The sequence below is a fragment of the Macaca fascicularis genome, chromosome 7 (assembly GCF_037993035.2).
Source record: "Macaca fascicularis isolate 582-1 chromosome 7, T2T-MFA8v1.1".
In the NCBI taxonomy this organism is placed as follows: Eukaryota; Metazoa; Chordata; class Mammalia; order Primates; family Cercopithecidae; genus Macaca; species Macaca fascicularis.
In genome coordinates this window covers 113309413-113330561 of record NC_088381.1, presented here as the reverse complement: position 1 = coordinate 113330561, position 21149 = coordinate 113309413, and the positions used below count along the sequence as shown (strand labels likewise).

Genomic DNA, 21149 nt, shown 5'->3' with positions numbered 1-21149 from the left:
TTCTTCTCTCTCCTTCTGTATTAGTCTGCTTGGCTGCCATAACAAAACACCATAGACTGGGTGGCTTAAACAATAGAAATCTATTTTCTCACAGTTCTAGAAGTTAAATGTCCCAGATAGAGGTGCCAGCCAATTCAGTTCCTGTTAAAGGCTCTCTGCCTGGCTTGCTGAGGTCCACATTCTTGCCACATCCCCTGATGGCCTTTCCTCTGTGGTGCAGACAGAGAGAATAGTAAGTGATAGAGCCTAAGTGTGGCAAGTAGGACATCTGTGCAAGAAAAGGGGGTGGGGCAGCAATAGCAGGATGGTTAGGCAATAGCAGGGATGTGGATCATATAAACAAATATATTAAAGATGATGGAATCCATTTTTGTCACTGATGGGAAGGAGGGTTACAAATATGAAGAGGAAGAAAACTAGAATGAACCCTGTGGTACTGAATAAGAATGAAGGCTTTCAGGTAAACTTATGGATTTCAAAGAGATACAAAAATAAATATAGATATGAATGCATATATATTGTTTATAAGTGTGTATATGTGCACAAAAGAGCCTGGGGGCAGTGACCCCAGTTTGATGAACAATGGGATATTACATAGTTTCAAACTATCTCCCCACAAAATACTTACTTATTACAAAGAGGAAAAGAATAACATTACATTGTTGAATCCTAGTGGCTATCACCTTAATCAAGTGATCAAAGTAAGCATCAGTAAGGGAATATAGAAATATCATGTGACAACTGATAGGATATAATGAGAAAACACAGAATTACTTCTGTGATATTTATGCCAAAATTGCATAGCTTGAATCTAATCATGAGGAAACAAATCCAAACTGAGGGATATAGTACTTAATAACTGGCCTATAAATCTTCAAGAATGACAAGGGCACTCACCTTGGCAGCACATATACTAAAACTGGAACAATACAGAGAAGGTTAGCATGGCCCCTGAACACGGACAACACACAAATTTGTGAAGTGTTTCATACTTTTTTTTAAAAAGTGTCAAGGCCATGAAAGTCAAGAAAAAACTAAAAAAGAGGTATGACAGCTCCATACACCACAGGATTGTGAACCAGATTTTTTGTTATACATGGTATTATTGAGACAATTGGCAAAATTTGATTCGGATCCGGAGACTGGAGGCAGTATAATGCATCGATGTAAATTTCCTGATTTTCATGGTTATTTTGCAGTAATAGGAGAATGTTCTAATTTGTAGGAAATACACAGTACAGTATTTAAGGAATGACCCATTCAAATAGGCTTTTTTTGAGCATCTTGTACTGTACTTACAACTTTTCTATAAGCTTGAAATTATTTTAAAATTTAAAAAGGGGTCTGGCACGGTGGCTCACACCTATAATCCCAGCACTCTGGGAGGCCAAGGCAGGTGGATCACCTGAGGTCAGGAGTTGGAGACCAGCCTGGCCAACATGGTGAAACCCTCTCTCTGGTGAAAATACAAAAATTAGCTGGGCATGGTGGCATGCACCTGTAATCCTAGCTACTTGGGAGGCTGAGGCAGGAGAATCACTTAAACCCAGGAGGCAGAGGTTGCAGTGAGCTGAGATCCTACCACTGTACTCCAGCCTGGGCAACAGAGCAAGACTCCATCTCAAAATAAATAAATAAATAATAAAATAAAAAATAATTAATTAGTAACTTAATTTTAAAAATTAAAAAGGAGTAAGAAGTCCAGGTGAGCCCAGAAAAGCAAATTTGAAACAAAGCAAGCAAAACAAGCTAGATTGCTTTACTATAACAAAATAACAGGAACTTTCATTTTTCCACTTTCCACTTTTTGCATTTCTTTGTGATAAATCACCCCATATTCTGTCAGGGATATCCATGTGCCTTGAGAACATTTATTATAGCACTTACACAAATGAAAGGAAAAGTTCATATTCACCTTCTGGGAGTCAAAATAGGATCTTAAAGCAAGTCTTGAAAGCTAGGCTTAGTATTTTCTAAATTGATTTACTTCCAAGAACATGTCAGGAAAAAGTCTAAAGGGCTTAGACCATAGGGCAGAGAGGGCATGCAGGATGCACTCCTTTTGACTAAGATGGGTAGGCCCTGAGGCTTGCTATATAAGGCACAAAATAGCGGTTCTCAAAGTGTGGCCTAGAGACCCCCTGAGGATCCTCAAGACCTTTTCAGGAGATCTGTGAGGTCAAAACTATTTCCATAATGTGCTAAAACATTTTGTGCTTATTTCATTCTCACACTGTCATAAGTAGAGAGTGGAGTTTTCCAGGGGCTACATTATATATGAAATTCCAACTAACTGAATACAGAAGCAAATATGAGTTACTATTTAAGCTATCTTCTACTTAGCCAGACATTAAAGGGAATTGCAAAAACATAAAATAATGCCATTTTTTTCATCAATGGTGTTTTATTTTGAAAAATATATTTCATAAGATATGGTATGTACTATAATGAATATTATTAAAATTTCTGCTTTAATTTCTTATATGGCAAACATTGATAACTATAACCCAAACAAATCAAATTTATTTAGGGTCCTCGAAAATTTCTACAAGTATAAAGGAGTCATGAAACCAAGTGGGTTGAGAATTGCTAACACAGAAGCAGAAAGTCTACCCCTTCCAGGTTAAAGTGTTATAAAAGAAATAAAAGAAGAAAAAGCTACAGCCAAGAAGTCAGTTACTTGGATTCTCATATCTCTCTCTCCCTATGCCCCTGTACTTCTGCTCAAACCTTAAGTGAGTTTAGAAACATCCAGGTAGGTATGGGAAACTCAAGAATATTGAGACTAAATATATTAGAAGAAGGCTGAAAGCAAGAATTCTCACATTTTGTGTGTGTGTGCCATGGACCACCTTTGGAGGTCTGATAAAAACATATGGATCCTGGCCAGGCACGGTGGCTCACGCCTGTAATCCCAGCACTTTGGGAGGCCGAGGTGGGCGAATCACAAGGTCAGGAGATGGAGACCATCCTGGCTAACATGGTGAAACCCCGTCTCTACTAAAAACACAAAAAATATTAGCCAGGCATGGTGGTGGGCACTTGTAGCCCCAGCTACTCGGGAGGCTGAGGCAGGAGAATGACACGAACCCGGGAAACGGAGCTTGCAGTGAGCCGAGATCGCGCTACTGCACTCCAGCCTAGGCGACAGAGCGAGACTCTGTCTCAAAAAAAAAAAAAAAAAAAAATGGATCCATGCTTAGAATGTTTTTATATTCATAAAAGAAAATACACAGAATTCAAAAAACAATATGCTGAGATACATTTCTATTCATATGCCCCCAAAAAAGTCCTGCACATGACTACTTCCAAAATGGCACAAAAAAAAAAAAAAAAATGATGCAATAGCAACTTCAGGTGGCTATGGATAAATAAGCCTGGAACAAGACCCCTGGAACATACCTCTTCCCTATGGCCAGTCCTTTTCAAAATGCACAGGAGCCACCTATGCCCCATGGAATGGATACAGAAGTATAAGAAACTTGGGATTTAAAAAAAAAAGAAGAAGAAGAAGAAGAAGCCATAATGTGGGGACACTTCGACACCTCCAAATAGCTTGGACCATGTACTCTAACAGCCAACTTCAGCATGTCACCGCCTGCAGACTTTAGCCTATCAGCACCCCCCCGGTGGGGGATGCTGATAATGGGAGAGACTATGCATGTGTGGGGACAGGAGGCATATGGGTAATCTCTGTACTTTCCTCTCAATTTTGCTGTGAACCTAAAACTGCTTTAAAAAAAATTTTTTTTTAATGTTCAGCATTGCTCCTGTTGCTCATCCCTGAGTCTATCTAGACATTTGGAATCACAAGACTAGAATAGGTGAATAGGTATCACTATATAGGTTCTCAAAGCTATCCACAAGTCCAGAGGCTTGTCTTCATTGACCACTCCCATATAATAGCTCGAGTGGAAGAGAATGAGATCCTATGGACATGAGCAATCATCATCTTGGATAAGATGCTCCATGCCCCAGATAAGAAACAACATTCATGAGCATAACTTCCTGGTCCCCACAAATGACATCGAGTTATTCAGGAAAGTCCAAAGTTTTGGCTTTACACAGGAATTTGTAGTTCTTCACAATTAGTCAAGGTAAATTTATCAATCAGGGTTATTTTTACTATAAACAACATTGCTAGTTACATAGTTGACATTCTGCCATTTACAGGTTTCTAGGGAAATATAATTAGAAAGTTAATCCAAGGTAAATTTTGTCCACAGAAAAAGAAAGGATTTTGCTAACCTTTACACATTCTTTCTCTGTACCTTTTCCCAACATTGCATTAAACACCCTTGAAGCCACTAAAAAAGGTGAAAACTCACATCAAGACCAAAACCTAAGACTAACATAACAGATATTTCAATGCTGGATCTGGGAAAAACAATACTTAGTATAAGAAAGATGGAATTTTCTGTGAAAAGCACTTACACTCTGCTTCATGAAACAGAGATTGCCTGACAAGGAGTTAGAAAATAATGCATACTTCACTGCTATCTGTTTCCGAAGTCAGCGATATGGTATCTCCACCAACCAGAAATTTAGAATGCTATTCTTCTTTTTAAAAAGGGCCAATCCATGAGTTGACTGTGTCTCTCCTCCATAATGTTGGGAGACAATTCTCCAATGGTCTCTTGTGTTTCTGTATGTCTCATGAAGAGGCACTGACAGCTTTTGTTCCAGACTATCTTTTCAAGGATGTTTGTATGGCAATCTCAGAAGATAAAAAGTTGAGTCTCCCTCTAAAGCAGAGCATATATTTGTTTCCTGACCACGATAGTAAATGTGTCTCTAATGAAATATTTTCATGAAAACTGACCTAATAGAAAAGAAATATCACAGACCTCACTTTTAGGAGCAAGGAAGCTTATAAGCTGATTTTTTTTTTTTTTAATCCCAGAAAGTTTCAGGAATTGGAGGCTCCAGATACATCTGAAGGCAAAGTGTAGAGTTGAGCTTAAAACAGAAGAAATAGTTGAAAGTCTGTATTTTTTTAAAAAAATCATCTCTCAGTCCTCTTTCCTTAGCCCAAAATTTGGGGACACCTTTTGCAGCTGAGGGATTAGTTATTATCTGAGAACAGGTGATTAATTGAAAGTCCTTATACTAAAAGGTGACAACCTAACCCTCTTCCCTAGTTTGTCTCACAGAACACCAGTTTTATGCTCTGTTTGCCTCTCCTGGTCCTTTCTCTGCCATTCTCTCCCTGGCTCTGAGAAACTGACTTTTGTGGACTTTATCAACCAGGTTCCCTTAGTCTCTGGCTTGCATTTGGACTCAGCCAATGAGAGCCACCAGCATAAGATCACAGGGTAAAAGGAGAGATGAGTTTAGCTTTTATTCTCTTTCTCACCTTCCCCTGCAATTTTTGGCAGTGACTGCAGTTCTCTCCTTTCAGATACAGCAACTGTTGGACGCCCTCTCACACACCACTACAGATTACTCCAGGTTCCAGTATACGGTTAGGCCTAGGAGAGGTAATGGCTTTCTGCTGTTTTTAGTCCTGTAGCGTTTACCATCTCTTGATTGTTCCTATTTGTGAAGGTTTGTAATGTTTCCCTCACTAAACTCTCTTCAAGGAATCCTTTCATTGCTCTTCGCAGTTTCCCCTTTAAGTGATCCATCTGTTTCTTTCTTTTTTTTTTTTTTTTTGGTGAGACAGAGATTTACTCTTGTTGCCCAGGCTGGAGTGCAATGGCATGATCTCAGCTCACCGCATCCTATGCCTCCCAGGTTCAAGCGATTCTCCTGCCTCAGCCTCCCAAGTAGCTGGGATTACAAGCATGTGCCACCACGCCTGGCTAATTTTGTATTGTTAGTAGAGACGGGGTTTCACCGTGTTGCCCAGGCTGATCTTGAATTCCTGATCTCAGGTGATCTGCCCGCCTCGGTCTCCCAAAGTGCTGGGATTACAGGCATGAGCCACTGTGCCCGGCCAGATCCATCTGTTTCTTATAGACCCACACAGTCACATACCCTCTGGCAATTTTGCAGGATGCTTCTACTGGACTACCTGAACAAGCCCAAGAGAAAGACCTACAGAGGTTTATTTCTAATCAAAAGGGAAAAGCATGAACAAATGCCCATAAGCATGAAGGAGTTAATTGTGTTCCAGGAACTAAGTGCTACTAGGTGTTACATGTAGGGTGGGGAGTGAATGAAGAGTAGGCCCAGAAAGAGACAAATGCCAACTCAAAGAGTATCTTGTAACTCACATCAAGGATCTTGGAGTTTACACTATAGGCTCTGCAGAAGCACTGAAGGATTTGAAGTTTGAATTTCTATCAATGCTGGAATAAAAATGAAGGAAAATGTAGGCAAGGCTAGAAGATGGAAGACATGAAGACGTGACAAAGACAAACAACTGCAATGGTTTCAATGAGAAATATTGAAGGCCATGATTCAGACTGTGGTGATGGAATGGAGGAAATGGACAAAAAATTAGCAGCTACTGGGAGGCAGAATAGGTGAATGAGGGAATGGGGGGAAACAGTCCCGACTGGCTCTTGAGCCTCCTACTTAATAATGGATAAACAGCCTTTCACTGTGATAAAGTGTAGAAGATGACAGAATTTAAGAATAAGATTCACTGGGGGAAGGAAGGAGGTGAGGCGGGAACAATGATAAAGAGTTCTATTCTGAACAAGTTGAGCTGGAAATAGCTGTGGGAAATGTGGGTGAAACTGTCCCTGAGGTGCAAGGAAAGAGCTTCCCTTCAACCAACTGGTCAGTGTAGAGGGCAATGAACTATGAGTTTTCCCCTCCCTCAATGAGGGAAAGCAAATCCAAATCCACAGCAAAAGAAAAATGTAAACAAACAAACAAGCAAACGAACAAAAACAGAGCAAATCTGCCCTTGATTTTAGCATGGTAGTAGGCAACTGCCAAGACCAGAATAAAGGCTCCCTGTGTAGATACCCATTCGACCACAAGATGGCATCAGAGCTTGTGATGCATGAGAGCCCTAGTCAGAACCTACCTCAGTGCAGCAAAGCCATCGCTTAATAGTTTTTGTTTGTTAGCAAGGAAGGGCTATTCACTGGCAAAAACAAAACAAAACCCCAATAAATGACTGAAAAGAGACATTTGGAATATTCTAAAACAAATTATACAGACTATACAGTATGCTCTAGGAGCTGGGAATATGGCAGGTGATGAGCCCTACTAGAGTCAAGCAGGAGCCTGTTTAAATTGGACGTTAAGCCTGTGGGAAAGCAGGTGTCACATAAGCAGACAACTTCAATATAAACCACAAGGTTGACCTGGTGCGGTGGCTCACACCTGTAACCCCAGCACTTTGGGAGGCCGAGGCAGGCGGATCACTGGAGGTGAGGAGTTTGAGACCAGCCTGGCCAACATGGTGAAACCCCGTCTCTACTAAATACAAAAAATAAAAATAAAAAAATTAGCCAGGTGTGGTGGAGGGCACCTGTAATCCCAGCTACTCAGGAGGCTCAGGCAGGAGAATCGCTTGAACCCAGGAGGCAAACGTTCTAATGAGCCAAGATAGTGCCACTGCACTCCAGCCTGGACAAGAGTGAGACTCTATCTCAAAAATAAAAATAAATAAAAATTAAACCACAAAGTATGAAAGGTGATCCTGAAGTTAGGTCAATTGGCATAACAATCAGAAACAAGAACAAAAACACTAGCAGGTTTATGTATCACCAGGCATGACCTCAGGCCTCACCCCAGGTGGTTGTTGAAGAGGTCCAGATATCCTCAGGTCAAATATTAGATTAGACCTGGGCATTCTGCGCTCTTGGCCTTTAATAAATACCCCCGCAAACACTGCAGTTCAGTTCAGTCACTCACTGTGGAGCTAGATGAGTTAGCAAGAAAAAAACCACGTCAGTGCTGGCATCTCATTCCTTCTTCCCCAAAATTATATGTCCTAGTCGTCATCTCAGCATGGAGAGGAGATGGAAGCAGCAGAGGTAGAGTGAGACTTACGGCATTTCCCCCAAGATTGGGAGGGGGATATAATATTGAGATTTCTTTGAGAGGCAGGAATCTGCAGGGGCAGAGTAGGTCAATATATTTTCAAAGCAGCCACTACTTAGAGAGAGAGAGATTTGACATACCACACTCAAAAGCAGGAAATGGGAAAATCAAGCCATCTCCTATGTATTTCCTAATAATTTGAGACTCTTTAATAAAAGAATTCCATTTCTTTGAATTCAAGCTAGCTTCAGTATGCCTTTTGTACCTATTAGTATGAACTTATATGGGAAAACAGAACAAACTTTATAAAGTCACGTCCTATAAATCATTGATGCCCCCACCTCCCCAGCCCACTTCACTTTTAGTTGTAACCGAAATACTAGTTATAATAGGCATTACAGACATAGTTACTATTGATACCACCAGGCCTCCCATATCACCCCAACCTCAGCCTACAGGCAATTGAACTATCAATAACTATTTCATCAACTTTCAAGTTGCCTAGATATGGGCCATATCTCTGAATCATTTATACTCTAATATGTCACATGGCTACCTCCAAACCTTCCAGTTCTATTTGCTTAATTCTTACTGTCTTCAAGCTCCTCAAGACCCCTTGTCTCTTGATCCTTCTATAATAATATTCCTAATAGCCTTCCCTTGCCTTTATTTTTATTACCATTCATCCAAAAATTAAAAAAATATAGTCTATCGTTTGAACTACTCACGTAACTATATCTTTATAACTCCTCTGTATTTTTTCATTCTGCTATATCCATTCCAAAATAACTCTAGGCCTGGATTAATATTTTCCCTTACAAAATTTATTAGAAATAAAAATAGTCAATCCTGTAAACTGGTGCAACTACAAATCCCAACCCCAACTTTAGCTCGATTCTCAACATACTATAGCAATCTTTCTGTTTCTCTCAAGATAGTTCTCTCCCATTTTCTAACAACAGGTGCTCCAAAATTGAACTACTCTTTTCACCAAGCAATCATTGTGAGGATTAAATACTTCAATACCTGCTAACTTGATTTTAGCCAATGATCTCTCTTCCTTACATCAGTGACAAACATATAGGCCATGGAGAAGAGTTTAACATGAAGACTATTTCCTACCTAAAAAACTCATGTGTATGCCAGGCGCAGTGGCTCAAGCCTGTAATCCCAGCACTTTGGGAGGCCAAGGAGGGCGAATCACGAGGTCAGGCGTTCGAGAACAGCTTGGCCAAAATGATGAAACCCTGTCTGTACTAAAAATACAAAAAATCAGCCAGGCACAGTGGCAGGCGCCTGTAATCCCACCTACTCAGGAGACTGATGCAGGAGAATCGCTTGAACCCGGGAGGTGCAGATTGCAGTGAGCCGAGATCACGCCACTGCACTCCAGCGCTGATGACAGAGTGAGACTCCACCTCAAACAAACAAACAAACAAGCAAAAACTCATGTGCATCTCTACCAATAGTTCCTCCCAGCTATTCATTCTAAAAGAAATGTCCCTCCATTTGTAAAAGGCTGGCAGGGCACAGTGGCTCACACCCATAATCCCAGCACTTTGGGAGACTGAGGCAGACGGATCACTAGGTCAGGTGTTTGAGACAAGTCTGGCCAACATGGTGAAACCCCATCTCTACTAAAAATACAAAAAATTAGCCCAGTGTGGTGGCAGGCACCTATAATCCCAGCTACGCAGGAGGCTAAAGCAGAAGAATCACTTGAACCCAGGAGGCGGAGGTTGCAGTGAGCTGAGACCGTGCCACTGCACTCCAGTCTGGGCAACAGAGAGAGACTCTGTCTTAAAACAAAAGCTAACAATTCATTAATCTTTGCTCAAAGAAAAAAAAAAAATCTCAGCTAAGTCAAAGGCAAGTCTTTCCAACTCTGCAGACAAATATTTCCTTAGTCCTAGCTGGTCTAAGCTCTTTCTCTCTCCTTCCTTTTATGTATTTCTTGGGGAACAAATATCTTTGTGTTTGTCTCCAGGCACTCACCTCTTGATTATACTCTGATACCATAACCAAGCTTCTGCCCTACAAACCTGTTGTCCCCAAGTCCCCATGATCGCCAAGCCCAAAGAGTATACTTTAACCTTTATTACATTTGCCTTTTGGGCAGCATTTGACATTAGAGACAAAATGTTTCCAAATTGCAAATCTGTAACAATAATAACAACAACTACTATATACTATGTACCTAAGGTGCTAAGTGTTTTATACATGTTACCTTATTTAAGCCTCACAACCATTCCATCTCATTAATGAGGAAATGGAAGTAAACTAACTTGCCAATAGATATACAGAGAGTAAGAGAAAGAACTCAGATCTGGAATCAGGGCTGACTCTAAAATCCATTCCTTTAATGACTATGCTATTTTCAGACCTATGTAGCATTCTGCCTACTGGCCAGTCCCTCTTGGATTACAAAGTAAATTCAAAATGACCAAGCCTAAAACTAAACATATCTTCTTAACCCCAAACAAACCCTTTTTCCAGTATTACCTACTTCTCTAAATGGTACCATTATCCACCAGAATGTCCAAATCAGAAACAAAGTTTTCTTTAAAAATTTCCCTCTTCCAAGTCCTACATCAAATTGATCATTTAATTCTGTCAACTACATTCCCTTAACTTCTCTCCAATCTGCCCATCCTTACTTTCAGAGCTTTGGGTTAGGTCCTCTACATGTCTCACCATGAAAACTACAAAAATTTCTGAGACAGAATTATCATCTAGAATGCCATCCACTTCTAATCAATTCTCCACACACTATCAAAGTGATCATTCTAAAACTCAAATGTTCTTGAGAATGTGAACAACCTGGATCCCTCACATACTGCTGCTGGTGGGAATGTAAAATGGTATGCACTCTGGAAAATAATTTAACAGTTTTTTTAAAACACTAAATACTTCTCATGTTACCCAGAAATTGCCATCCTGGGCATTTATCCCAGAGAAACAAAACTTAAGTCCGCGTAAAATCTTACATATGATTTTTCATTACAGTTGTATTTGTAATAGTAAAAAAAACTGGAAATAATCAAAATGTCCATCTGTAGATGAATGGTTAAACAAATTGTGGGTACATCTGTAAATAAAAGGAAACTATCAAAACTATTGATATACACAACTTGGATGCAAGGGCATTATACGAAGTGGGGGAAAAAAGCGCCAATCTCAAAAGGTTACATGTATAATGATGGATGCAAAGGCATTATACTAAGTGGGGGAAAAAAGCGCCAATCTCAAAAGGTTACATGTATAATGATTTTGCTTACACAACTTTCTTGAAATGACAATATTAGAGATAAAAAAAAAAAAAAAGAAAAAACAATTAGGGCTGGGCGCGGTGGTTCATGCCTGCCATTCCAGTACTTTGTAAGGCCAAAGCGGGGGATGACTTCAGGCCAGAAGTCTGAGACCAGCCTGGGCAACATGGCAAAACCCCGTCTCTACTAAAAATACAAAAATTAGCTAGGCCTGGTGGTGCACACCTGTAGTGCGAGCTACTTGGGTGGCTGAGGCACAAGAATCACTTGAACCCAGGAGGCAGAGGTTGTAGTGAGTCAAGATGGCTCTGGAGAATAGCCAAAAGTCTACAGCAACCAAGAAAATGCTGAACCAAGAAAGTGGGCAGACCACTTGAGTCTGGAAGTTCCAGACCAGCCTGGACAATGCAGCAAAACTCTATCCCTACCAAAATAAAATACAAAGACTAGCCAGGCATTGTGGCACATGCCTATAGTCCCAGCTACTTAGGAAGCTGAGGTAGGGGAGTTAACTTATACTGCGAGGTCAAGGCTGCAGTGATTCATGATTGTGCCACTGCACTCCAGCCTGGGTGACAGAGTGAGGCTCTGTCTCAAAAAAAAAAAAAAAGAGCAACTTACTATCTAAAACCATCTGCAGATTTCGTCAAAATGTCAATGACATTCTTCACAGAAATAGAAAAAAAAAAAAAAATCCTAAAATTTGTATAGAACCACAAAAAACAAAGCCATCCTGAGCACAAAGTTGGAGATTTCACACTACCTGACTGTAAAATATACTACAAAGCTGTAGTAACCAAAACAGCATAGTACTGACATAAAAACAGACACACAGACCAATGGAACAAAATAGAGAACCCAGAAATTAATTCACATATCTACAATCTACAGTCAACTAAACTTTGACATAGATGCCAAGAAAACTCATTGGGAGAAAGACAGTCTCTTCAATAAATGGTCTTGGGAAAACTGCATCTCTGTATGCAGAAGAACAAAATTAGACTTCATCTCTCACCCTATACAAAAATCTACTCAAAATGGATAAAATACATAAATGGAAGACCTGAAAATATAAAACTACTAGAAGAAAACGTAGGTGAACTGCTTCAGAACATTAGTCTGGGAAAATATTTTATAAGCCCTCAAAAGTAAAGGCAATAAAAGCAAAAATAAATAAATGAGATTATATATAACTAAAAAGCAATCAACAGAATGAAAAGACAAACCAGAAAATGAGAGAAAATATTTGCAAATGACTCATGTGACAAGTGATTAATACCCAGAATATACAAGAAACTCAAACACCTCAAGAGCACAAAAATACAATCTGATTTTTAAATGAGTAAACGATCTGAACAGACATTTCTTAAAAGATACATAGTAGGCCGGGCGCGGTGGCTCAAGCCTGTAATCCCAGCACTTTGGGAGGCTAAGACGGGCAGATCACGAGGTCAGGAGATCGAGACCATCCTGGCGAACACAGTGAAACCCCGTCCCTACTAAAAAAATACAAAAAACTAGCTGGGCGAGGTGGCGGGCGCCTGTAGTCCCAGCTACTCGGGAGGCTGAGGCAGGAGAATGGTGTAAACCCGGGAGGCGGAGCTTGCAGTGAGTTGAGATCCGGCCACTGCACTCCAGCCTGGGCGACAAAGCGAGACTCCGTCTCAAAAAAAAAAAAAAAAAAAAAAAGATACATAAAAATGGCAGGCTGGGCACAGTGTCTCACACCTGTAATCCAGCACTTTGGGAGGCCAAGGCAGGCAGATCACTTGAGGCCAGGAGTTCAAAACCAGCCTGGCCAACATGGTGAAACCCGGTCTCTTCTAGGAAAAAATACAAAAATTAGCCAGACGTAGTGACATGCACCTGCAGTCCCAGCTACTTGGGAGGCTGAGGCAGGAGAATTGTTTGAACCTGGGAGGTGGAGGCTGTAGTGTGCTGAGATCGTGCAACTGCACTCCAGCCTGGGCAACAGAGCAAGAGCGAGAGAGAGACAGAGAGAAAGAGAGAGAGAGCGCGCCAAAAAACACGTGACAAAATGCCCAACATCGTTAATTATCAGGGAAATGCAAATAAAAAGCACAATGAGGTTTTATTTCACCCCAGTTAGAATGGCTACCATCAAAAAGACAAAAAAATAACAGATTCTGACACAAATGTGGAGGAAAGGAAACTCTAACTGTTGGTGGAAATGTAAACTAGTAGAGCCACTATTGAAAATGTTACAGAGGTTTCTAAAACAACTACAAACAGAAGTACCATATGATCCAGCAGTCCCACTACTGGGCATTTATCCAAAGGAAAGGGAATTAGTATATCTAAGAGACAACTGTACTTGCAAGTTTATTACAGCACTATTCACAATGGCCAAGATTTAGAATCCACCTAGGGGTTCAACAACAAATGAATGGATAAAGAAAATATGGCATATACAAATGGAATACTATTAAACTATAAAAAATGAATGAAATCTTGTCATTTGCAATAACACAGACGGAGCTGGAAGACATTATGTTCAATAAAATAAGCCAGAAACAAAACATTAAACACCACATGTTCTCACTTATATATGGAAGCTAAAAAATTTGATCTCATAGAAGTAAAAAGTGGAATACAGGATACTAGAGGCTGGGAATGATAGGGAGAAGGGAGGGGTGAGGAGAGATTCGTTAAAGGTTATAAAATTACAGCTAGATGAGAAGAATAAATTCTAGTGTTCTGCATCACTGTAGGATGACTATAGTTAATAAGAATATAATTTCAGGCCACATATGGTGGCTCACACTTGTAATCCCAGAACTTTGGGAGGCCGAGAAGGGTGGATCGCTTGAGCCTAGAAATTTGAGACCAGCCTAGGAAACATGGTGAAATCCCACCACTACCAAAAAATACGAAATTTACCTGGGCATGATGGTATGTGCCTGAAGTCCCAGCTACTCCTGAGGCTGAGCTGGAAGGATCCTTTGAGCCTGGGAGGCAGAGACTGCAGTGAGCCAAGATTGTGCCACTGCACTCTAGCCTGGGTGACAGAGACCCTGTCTCAAAAAAAAAAAAAAAAAAAAAAAAAAGAAATATAATTTCAAACAGCAAAAAGAAAGACACTGAATGTTTCCAACACCAGAAAAAGATAAATGTTTGAGATCATGGATATGCTAATTAACCAGATCTGATCACTACGCATTATATGTATAAAAACAACACTGTGTACCCCATGAACATGTATAATAACTATTTGTCAATTAAAAAAGTAAAAAGAGGAAATGTTCTTGTACAAAAGCTTTGCAGCATTTTTTATTGCCCTTATTGACCTCCCACCCCATGGGAAAACAGCCTGTTGCATGACGAAAGTGATGCCACCTTGAAGTGAAACTGCCATGATGACCATGATGACTTCTGCAGCAAGGTCTTTAAGAATGCCTGTAACATAGACAACTTCTCATAAATAAACAATCCCTGTAGCATAAATAAAGATGCTTATCTAATCTCCCCAGTGGTCACGTTTCACAAGAAAGTCTGAAGTATGATGAGCTACACAAATCTTTACCCTAAAAGCTTGCTTTACAAAGTATATTTTCTGGAGGGCAGGTAGAGGGATCCACCATCTCATGCCCACCCAACACATTGCTTCTGTTCATAAGTCCTATTAAATGTTTCTTTCTGAAGAACTGGATTTTTCAGCTTGGTTTCTTCAGCATCTCAGCACCTTTGGCAGCAGTCTTGAAGGCAGTACCCTGTCTTCAAGGTTCCAGTGTGGGACCTTGGTCCCTGGTTGTGGAGGGAGCACAGACCTTATGCTTAGAGAATTGTGTGTGTTTGTCTGTTCTAACTTATTTGGCAGTGTATTAGTCTGGATTCTTCAGAGAAACACAACCAACAGGAAAGAGAGGGAATGAGAGAGAGAGAGAGAGAGAGAAGAAAAAAAGAGAAAGAGAGAGATTGATTTACTCTAAGGAATCGGCTCATTGAAGTATGGAAGGCTAAGAAATCCAAGATCTGCATCACTAAACTAGTGACCCAGGAGAGTCAATGATACAGTTCCAGTCCAAGTGTATTAATGTCTGTTCTCACAATGCCAATAAAGATATACCCCAAACTGGGTAATTTATAAAGGAAAGGGGCTTAATTGACTCACAGGTCAGCGTGGCTGGAGAGACCTCAGAAAACTTACAATCTTGGTGGAATGGGAAGCAAACACATCCTTCTTCACATGGCAGTGGCAAGGAGAAGTGCTGAGCAAAAAGGAGAAGAGCCCCTTATAAAACCATTGGCTATCATGAGAACTCACTATCACAAGAACAAGCATGGGGCAACTGCCCCCATGATTCAATTACCTCCCACCAGGTCCCTCCCATGACACGTGGGGATTATGGGAACTAAAATTCCAGATTAGATTTTGATGGAGACACAGTCAAACCATATCACCCAGTATGAAGGTCTGAGAAACAGGAGAGCCAATGGTGTAAGTTCTAGTCCAAGAATGAGTCCAAAGGCAGAAGACTAAATGTCCTAGCTCAAATATATTCTGGCCAAAAGAAAGAATTCTGTCTTACTCAGCCTTTTATTCTATTAAGGCCTTCAACAGATTGGATGAGGCTCATCCATGTTGAGAAGAGCAATCTGCTTTACTCTGTCCAATCCAAAAATTAATCTCATTCAGAAACACCCTCACAGACAAACTAAGAAAAAAATGTTTAACCAAACATCTGGCAATCCATGATACAGTCATATTGACACATAACATTTACCATCACAGAGCACTATTTGAAAGAATGATACAAGGCACCTGACTTTCTTTTATATAACTTGAAACCTATTCAGCGTGAAAAAAAAAACAGCTACACAGAAGACATTCTTCAAAAACATTGTAAGACAAATGGACAACATGCTGCCACCTAAGGCAAAGAATTACAATTGAGGCAAATAATAGATGCAGTGAAAGCCTGCAAGGAAAAGCTGGGTAGAGTTTCTTCGGGAAATTATTCAAAAGTGTCTCCATATGCTGAGGAATTTAGAAGCTATGCACATTCCTATGGCAGGATGCATATTCAAAAACAATCTATAAAGACTGTAAGCTTTTAATTCTTGCTTATCTTTGGGCTCAGCACAAGTAGGGAGTGAAGGTTTAGGCAGGGTTATAAATGACCTCGCTAAGTACTGAAAGCATGCTGTAACACACAGTCAATCTTCAAAGGTTGGAAGACGGTTTTTTTGTTTCTTTTATTATTTTATTCTAGTGTAGCTCCTGGTGTTCAGGAAAATATCTATCAAAGCACCAGCTGAACACAAGCTAAAGGAACAGAGACTTCAGAGACCACACATGACAAATACAGACTTTACAAAGATCATATAGAAAAGACACTAAATAAGCAAACAACTGTATTTCACAGGAAGCAACAACAACAACAACAACAAATCCTGAGAAGGGAGAAGAATCTGATGTCCAGAGTTAGCATATTTTAATATTCAAATGTCCAGTTTCCAGCAAAAACGTTATGAAGCATGCAAAGAAACTAGAAAGTACAGTTTATTTACAGAAGAAATTAATATAAGCTCTCCCTAAGGAAGAACAAACCCTGAACATATTAGACAAAAATTTAAAATCAACTGTCTTAAATATGCTCAGAGAGGTAAAGGAAACCACAGACAAAGAGTTAAAGGAAACCAGAAGAATGATGTCTTAACAATAGAAAATATCAACAAAGATAGAAATTATGAAAAGAAACCAAGTAGAAACTGTGAAGCTAAAAAATACAGTAACTGAAATGAAAATTCACTACAGGGTTACAATAGCAGATTTGAGCAGGCAGAATAAAGAAACAGTGAACTTACAACTGTCGACTAAAATCAAAATCCAGATCGAGTAGTATAAAGAAAAAAGAATGACCAGGCATGGTGGCTCACACCTGTAATCTCAGCACTATGGGAGGCTGAGACAGGAGAATCGCTTGAGCCCGAGAGTTCAAGACCATCGTAAGACTCTGTCTTTACAAAAAATTTTTTTTTAAAAATGTTAGCTGGGTATCGTGGTATGTGTCTGTAGTTTGAGCTACTTGGGAGGCTGAGGTGGAAAGACCTCTTGAGCACAGGCGTTCATGAGGCAGTGAACCATAATTCTCCTTGTCAGCCTGGGTGACAGAAACAGACTCTGTCTCAAAAATTTTAAAAAAATGAAAAAACCGAAGAATAATTATTGGAGTCTTAAAAAATCTATGGGAATAATCAAGAGTACCACCATACACATTACAGGAGTCCCAGAAGGAGAAGAAAAATAAAACATTGCAAAAAAAATGTTGAAGAAATAACCAAAAACTGCCCAGATTTGGTAAAAGACAGGAACCTATGCACCCAAGAATCTCAACAAACTCCAAGAAGGATAAATATAAACAGTTCCACACTGAGATACATTATAATCAAATTGTCAAAAGACAAAGACAAAAAAAAAATCTTAAAAGCAGTGAGAGGAGAGATTTGTCACATACAAGTGATTCTCTACAATAAGAGCATCTGATTTCTCATCAGAAACAATGTAGGAAAGAAGGCAGTGGGATAACATAGTCAAAGTGCTGAAAGAAAAAGACCATCTACCAAGAATTCTATATTCAGCAAAGTGTCCTTCAAAAATGATGGAGAAATTAAGACATTAGCATGTAAATAAAAGCTGAAAGAGTTTGTCACAAGTAGACCTATACTATAAGAAATACTAAAGGGAGTTCTTCAGGCTTAAATGAAAGAAAACTAGACAGTAACTAAAAGCTCTAAGAAGAAATCAAAAAGTTAGATAAATATAACTACATCAGTAAATACAAAAGCCAGGATCGCTATATTTTTGGTGTGTGGTTCCCCTTTTTTAATATGATTTAAAAGCCAAGTGCATAAAATAATTACAAATCTATCTTAATGAACACACGATGTATATAGATGTAATTGGTAATGATAGAAACATACAGGAGAAGTCTCAGCTGTTTAGAAGCAGAGTTTTTGTATGCTATTGAAACTAAGTTGGTATCAATTCAAACTAGGGTATTATAGATTTAGGTGGAAATAACCCAAATGTCAATGGAGTAACAGATAAATAAAACGTGGTACACACACACACACACACACACACACACAATATGGAATACTGTCAGCCATAAAAAGGAATCAAGCACTGATCTACAATATACAATTTTTGAGGTATATAAACCTCAGAAAAAAACTGTGAAGGAAGTTATACATAAAAGGTCCATATTGTAATATTGTATGATTCCATTTATATGAAATATCCAAATATGTAAATTCCTAGAGACAGGAAGAAGACTGGTGTTTGCCTAGGACTGTGGGGAGGCGACAAGAGAGAGTGACTGCTTAAGGGGTATGAGATTTCCTTTTAGGATGATAAAAAATGTTTTATAGATGGTGGTTGCAGAATATTGTGAATGCATTAAATGTCATTGAATTGTGCACTTTAAAATGGTTAAGTGAACTTTACCTTAGGTTTTTTTTTAATTAAAAGTCCTGACCATGCAGAAACATGAAAATATTCATATTGTATTACAATCATACACCATAGGCAGCTTTTTTTAAAAAGAGGAAACAGAAAATAACAGCATGCACTGCACAAAGTAATGTTCAGTAACACTTTTAAAGCTTTTTGTTTTAGTTAATTGTAGTTTTGTATATTTATTAGGTTACAATGTACAATATTTCCTACTGTGGGTTGCCAAAAAAAAAAAAAAAAAATTGGAAAGCCCTGAAAATAAAATCCTGCTGCTACACTCTTTTAATTATTCTTCTGTGGCAGGCATGGAAACATGCAATTCTGATCTTTTGTTAAAAAAAAAAAAAAAGTAGTCACTGAGCTGTGAGGAGTGCAGTTAGCTGACAGCCTCTGGCTGCAAAGCCTTTGAGATTTATTAAAGTCTTTGTGCCAAGGCCATGTTCTTCCCAGGCAGCCTCCAGTCTGGTGGATATCAGGGCCTGGCCATGTCTGCCCACTGCAGGACTTCTCTGATAGACAACCCCAAATCTTCCTATTGGGTTAGCCAAGACCTTGTCAAATCTCCAATGCAATCTTAGACTGCACCTACCCAATTCCACTTTCATCAATCTTTCCTTTTACAAATGTCAGATCTGTATCAAGATCTGAAGATTTCCCAGGTCCAATTCTTCTTCCTCCCCCTTGGTCTTTCACAGGATCTATTTCCCAATAATCCTCATTCCAATTTGGCATCAGCTTCCCGGGTGATCCGAACTGATACATCCTCAACACTTATCACAATTTGTAATATGATTACGTGTTTGTATATTGTCTCCATCACAGAGCAATTTCTTTGGCAGCCTTTTTCACTGAAGGGTCCTCCTCTCACAAAACCTGGATAACTTCCTCACTGACTCCCTCCTTGTAGCCTATACAGGGGAGTAGTGGTTTTACTCTGTGCCCTACATAAGGGCACCCAGCTAAGAGAGTGAGAGGGGGCTGAAATCCTGTTTCAGGGCTATATCTGCCAAGAGTAGAATTTCTTAACCATGGCACTACTGACATTTTAAAATAGTTAATCCTTTGTAATGTTGGGGGGGCTGTCCCCCCCACCATTACACTATGACATTTAGTAGTATATCTGTCCTCTACCCACAAGATGATACTGGTACCTTCCCTAATTGTGACATTCATACATGTCTCCAGACATTGCCAATTGTCCCAAGGGGGGGGCAAAACTTTTCCTGCTTAAGAACCCTTGGCCTTGATGAAACAGCATTTTTCTACTTTCTCCAAGTGTCATATGGTCAGTTAGTAGTACTGCTACAACTTTTCATGGTCCTAGGAATATTCCTCCAGGATAAGCAGCCCCAGATGTCTTGGTAGCAACTCGCACACAGCGTGAAGCTTTCTGTCTCTTCCTTTTATATCCCTTTTTTTGGACCCTACATGGGTGTCTGCATGTGTTTCCATGAAGTATAGGCCTAGGATGGGACAGATTATCCCAGGTGGCTGTGAACTGCAAATCCATTTCCAACCATTTTCTCAATACGGTCTCCCTTCCAAGCAGACAGAAACTTAAAGGAGGGCCAATCCAGGGCAGCATTGAAACTGCCTTTGCAAAATTATGGCTGAAACAGTGAAAGAAATATAACTTAACCTCCTTGCTTCTAACCTCCAAGCTGTCCTTATTCATTCCTGAGTGTAGGTTGAACTAACTTTGGGGGAAACTTAGTTTGTAGTCTATAAACAAAGACGGTAATAGCCCTTTCCCAAAGCAGACCTTCTTCTTCCCTGGAGACTAGATTGCCTTTGTAGAACTAACATTAGCCACAATATTAGAAACTATGGTTTAGGAGTCATGCAGCTGGAGGCTACAAGATTCTGACCCTCCTTAAACTGCTCCTAAGATCAGTGCTTGAGATATTTTTCAGACCCAGCACACAGAGGATCAGCTGGCACCACCCAGATCAATAAACGGGCTCATCTGATTTTGTGACCCCCCAAACCAGGAACTGACTCAGCGCAAGAGACAGTTTCTACTCACTATGATTTCATCCCTGACCAATCAGCACTTTAGTTCACTGGGTTCCCCCCCACCAAATTATCCTCAAAAACTCTGATCCCCAAAATCTCAGGGGAGACTGATTTGAGTAATAATAAAACACTAGTCTCCCGCACAGCCAGCTCTGCATCAATTACTCTTTCTCCATTGCAATTCCCTTGTCTTGAATCGGCTCTGTCTAGGGAGCAGGCAAGGTGAACCCCTTGGGCAGTTACAGTATGTTGCCATTAAGGGACAGATGAACTGTACCTTGGCCTGTATGCCTTATCATCACACTTTGTTATCCACAAACTGTTTAATCCAGTTTTGTTTGGAAAATTACTAGTCATCTTATGTAAATTCCTGCGGCCATTCACATTGGGGCATACTACATACTACTTCCTTCTTACATGAGAAGTGGCCAATTAAA

At 39.8% G+C, this 21149-nt stretch overlaps 1 long non-coding RNA gene and 1 other non-coding gene across 2 annotated transcripts in view; one reads left to right on the top strand and one right to left on the bottom strand.

Moving 5' to 3' along the window:
- LOC102120279 (uncharacterized) overlaps nt 1-21149 on the bottom strand; it is a 113563-nt gene that overhangs the window by 90808 nt on the left and 1606 nt on the right. Inside the window, exon 2 of the long non-coding RNA XR_012415763.1 lies at nt 14118-14251. This is a non-coding gene — a long non-coding RNA (uncharacterized lncRNA). The remainder of the gene's footprint in view (nt 1-14117; nt 14252-21149) is intronic.
- LOC123574756 (U6 spliceosomal RNA) lies at nt 890-996 on the top strand. The gene has a single exon (XR_006699957.1). It is a non-coding gene; the product is annotated as a U6 spliceosomal RNA (small nuclear RNA).